This window comes from Vipera berus, assembly GCF_964194415.1.
Source record: "Vipera berus genome assembly, chromosome: 1".
Lineage (NCBI taxonomy): Eukaryota > Metazoa > Chordata > Lepidosauria > Squamata > Viperidae > Vipera > Vipera berus.
The window spans coordinates 95,606,371-95,611,019 of NC_138202.1; positions in this window are offsets into that span (position 1 = coordinate 95,606,371).

Below are 4,649 nucleotides of genomic sequence, written 5' to 3' on the forward strand. Positions count from 1 at the left end.
CAACCAAGGTCCTGATTATCACCGCAATAACAAAGGAATATATTCATTGGTCACCAAGTAACAGAAAGCATTCTGTTACAAAAATAAAGGAGGGAATTAAGGGTTCTGGAACAAAAGGAAATTGTTTAGTCTAACTGTTGCTTTCTTGCTTTTTGTAATCAGCTTCTGCATCAGAAAAATTTCATGCAAGCTTGGGAAACATGTACATGGATGTGATATACTGAAGGAGGGAATACAGGAATGATCCCCTTCATGGATTACTGCCTTGTCGTGGTGAAGGGGCTTGCGTAATTCAATGAAGCTATGAGCTATGTCGTGCAGGGCCACCCAAGATGGACAGGTCATAGCAGAGTTCTGACAAAACGTGATCCATTGGAGAAGGAAATGGTAACCCATTCCAGTATCTTTGCCATGAAAACCCCATGGACAGTACCAAAAGGAAAAAAGATATGACACTGGAAGATGAGCCCCTCAGGTTGGAAAGCATCCAATATGCTACTGGGGAAGAGCAGAGGGCTAGTACTAGTAGCGCCAGAAAGAATGAAGCAACTGGGCCAAAGCCGAAAGGACGCTCAGCTGTGGATGTGTCTGGTGGTGAAAGGAAAATCCGATGCTATAAAGATTTTTTCTCCATAGGAACTTGGAATGTAAGATCCATGAATCAAGGCAAGCTGGACGTGGTCAAACAAGGGATGACGAGACTGAACATCGACATCTTAGGTATCAGCGAACTAAAATGGACAGGAATGGGTGAATTTAATTCAGATGACCATCAGGTATACTATTGCAGGCAAGAATCCCACAGAAGAAATGGAGTAGCCTTCATAGTCAATAAAAGAGCAGGAAAAGCAATACTGGGATACAGTCCTCAAAATGACAGAATGATCTCAGTTTGAATCCAAGTCAAACCATTCAATATCACAGTAGTCCAGGTCTATGCCCCAACCACCGGTGCTGAAGAGGATGAAATTGACCGGTTCTATGAAGCCCTATAGCACCTTATAGAACTAACACCAAAAAATGATGTCCTTATCATCATGGGGGATTGGAATGCTAAAGTAGGAAGCCAAAAGATAACCGGAATAACAGGAAAGTTTGGAGTACAAAATGAAGCAGGGCACAGGCTGATAGAATTTTGTCAAGAGAATATGATGGTCATAGCAAACACTTTTTTCCAACAACCCAAGAGACGGCTCTACACATGGACATCACCAGACGTTCAACACAGAAATCAGATTGACTGTGTGCTGTGCAGCCAAAGATGGAGAAGCTCTATCCAGCCAGTAAAAACAAGACCAGGAGCTGACTGTGGCTCAGACCATGAGCTTCTTGTTGCAAAATTTAGGCTTAAACTGAAGAAAGTAGGGAAAAGCACTAGGCCACTCAGGTATGAACTACATCATATCCCTGATGAATGTACAGTAGAGGTGACAAATAGATTTAAGGAATTAGATCTGATAGACAGAGTGCCTGAAGAACTATGGACAGAGGTTCGCAACATTGTACAAGAAGTAGCAACTAAAACCATCCCAAAGAAAAAGAAATGCAAGAAAGCAAAATGGCTGTCTGAGGAAGTTTTGCAAATAGCTGAGGACAGGAGGGAAGCGAAAGGCAAGGGAGAAAAAGAAAGATACACCCAATTGAATGCAGAATTCCAGAGAATAGCTAGAAGAGATAAGAATGCCTTAAATGAACAGTGCAAAGAAATAGAAGAAAACAATAGAATAGGGAGGACTAGAGATCTCTTCAAGAAAATTGGAGAGATGAAGGGAACGTTTCATGCAAAAATGGGCATGATAAAGGACCAAAATGGCAGGGACCTAACAGAGGCAGAAGAGATCAAGAAGAGGTGGCAAAATTACACAGAAGAACTATACAAGAACGAGCTTAACATCCCAGATAACCACGATGAGGTGGTTACTGACCTTGAGCCAGACATCCTAGAATGTGAAGTGAAATGGGCCTTAGGAAAGCTGAGCAACAACAAAGCTAGTGGAGGTGACAGTATTCCAGCTGAGCTATTCAAAATCTTAAAAGATGATGCAGTAAAAGTGCTACACTCAATTTGCCAGCAAATTTGGAAAACTCAACAGTGGCCACAGGATTGGAAAAGATCAGTTTACATTCCAATTCCAAAGAAAGGCAGTGCCAAAGAATGTTCAAACTATCGCACCATTGCACTCATTTCACATGCTAGTAAAGTTATGCTTAAAATCCTACAAGCTAGACTCCAGCAGTATGTGGATTGAGAACTACCAGAAGTACAGGCAGGATTTCAAACAGGCAGAGGAACTAGAGATCAAATTGCTAATATACGCTGGATCATGGAGAAAGCTAGAGAGTTCCAGAAAAACATCTACTTCTGCTTCATTGACATTTGATTATGTGGATCACAACAAACTGGCAAGTTCTTAAAGAGATATGCAGATGATACCATTCTATTGGCAAAAAGTGAAGAGGAACTAAAGAGCCTCTTGTTGCGGGTGAAGAAGGAGAGTGCAAAAGTTGGGTTGAAACTAAATATTAAGAAAACCAAGATCATGGCATCTGGCCCTCTCAATTCCTGGCAAATAGATGGGGAAGAAATGGAGGTAGTGACAGATTTTATTTTCCTGGGCTCCAAGATCACCGCAGATGGGGACTGCAGCCAAGAAATTAAAAGACGCTTACTCCTGGGGAGGAAAGCCATGGCAAACCTAGACAGCATACTAAAAAGCAGAGACATCACCCTGCCCACAAAAGTGCGTATAGTCAAGGCTATGGTCTTCCCAGTTGCAATGTATGGGTGTGAAAGCTGGGCCATAAGAAAGGCTAAGCGCCAAAGAATTGAGGCCTTTGAACTATGGTGCTGGAGAAGACTCCTGTGAGTCCTCTGGACTGCAAGGCGATCAAACCGGTCAGTCCTAGAGGAGATCAACCCTGACTGCTCTTTAGAGGGCCAGATCCTGAAGTTGAAACTCAAATACTTTGGCCACCTTATGAGAAGGACTCCCTGGAGAAGACCTTAATGCTGGGAAAGGTTGAGGGCAATAGAAGAAGGGGACGACAGAGAATGAGGTGGCTGGATGGAGTCACTGAAACAGTGTGTGAGCCTAAATGGACTCCAGAAGATGGTAGAGGACAGGAAGGCCTGGAGGAACGTTGCCCATAGGGTCGCGATGGGTCGGACATGACTTCGCAACTAACAACAATAACAGGAATGATTGATGTCTTTCCTATGATGTAATGGATCTGATTTCTTATTTTCATTGGCTACCAAAGTTTATAAAGCACCGCTACCAACTTTCTAACGCATGCCACTTCTGGACATAACTGCCAGCGTTCCAGATTGTTGGCCACCCAGCTGCTTAATTGGATCAAATAAAGTGCTGCTCGATCAAGAAGTCTCCGCTTGGGTTATCTGTTTGGATTGATATGGTATCTCAAGTTCAAGTAAGGGACTGGGACCTTACAGTACCGTAAAGTTCCTTCGCATTCTACTACATTGTGTTTGTTCGCATGGGTTTTATATTGATTCACCTCTTCTTAGCATTTACCAATAACCTGCTTCACAGGATCATTAAAAGAATCAGCAACACCTTTACGCTTATGAAAACATCATTACTAGTACTGGGCTGGAGGGAAAAAAAATCAGTGACTTAATTTCTACAGCAGACATGTCAAGCACAAGGCCCGGGGGCCGGATCCGGCCCACGAAGTGGTTTCATGTGGCCTGTGAAGCCATCCTGGAAACAGTGAGGAAACGGCCCCCACTGCCTTGGCCCTGGCCCAGAGTCCCTCAGATCTGTCCCACTCCTGCCCAGGCCCCCATAGGCACCCTTGATGCCAACGATGTAGAGCTGTCCACGCCCACCCAGTAGGCCATGCGCACTCTAGCCACACCCACCCAATAGGCCACACCTACCCTGGCCATACACACCCGGCCCCCTGAGGGCAACCGTAATGCTGATGCGGCCTTCAATGAAATTGAGTTTGACACCCGTTCTACAGAAAGCTTTTCGTAAAGGGGCTATGGGGTGTCAAACTCAATTTCATTGAGGGCCACATCAGCATTGTGGTGGCCCTCAGGGGGCCGGGTGGGTATGGCCAGGGTGGACGTGGCCTGCTGGGTGGGCATGGCCAGCTCTACATTGTTCACATCAAGGGTGCCTATGAGGGCCTGGGCAGGAGTGGGACAGATCTGAGGGTCTCTGGCAGAAGGAGGGTCTCTGGGCCAGGGCCAAGGCAGTGGGGGCCGTTCCCTCACTGTTTCCAGGATGGCTTCACGGGCCGCATGAAACCACTTCACGGGCCGGATCTGGCCCCCGGGCCTTGTGTTTGACATGTCTGGGCTACGCTGTCGTCCCCAGGGCTTTGGGGAGGTGGGATTGTCCTTTTGCTTGCTTCTCCCCGCCACAGGAGGACACATGCAGGGGGTGGGGACCCGGAACTGGGTGCTGAGCCCGGGTCTGCTGGAGTAGGCTCCGGGAGACAGACCCGGGCCGATCTCCTCTCGACAGCTCTGCAGAGAAAGACCTTCTCTCCTCTCCGTCTGAGAGCAACGCTGTCCGCGGACTGGCGCTTTTTTTTTTGCCGCCTCGCCATTGCCTATCAAGACTGCGCGCGCGCCTCAGCCTTGCTCTCTCTCTCTCTCTCTCCCCTCTGCGGGG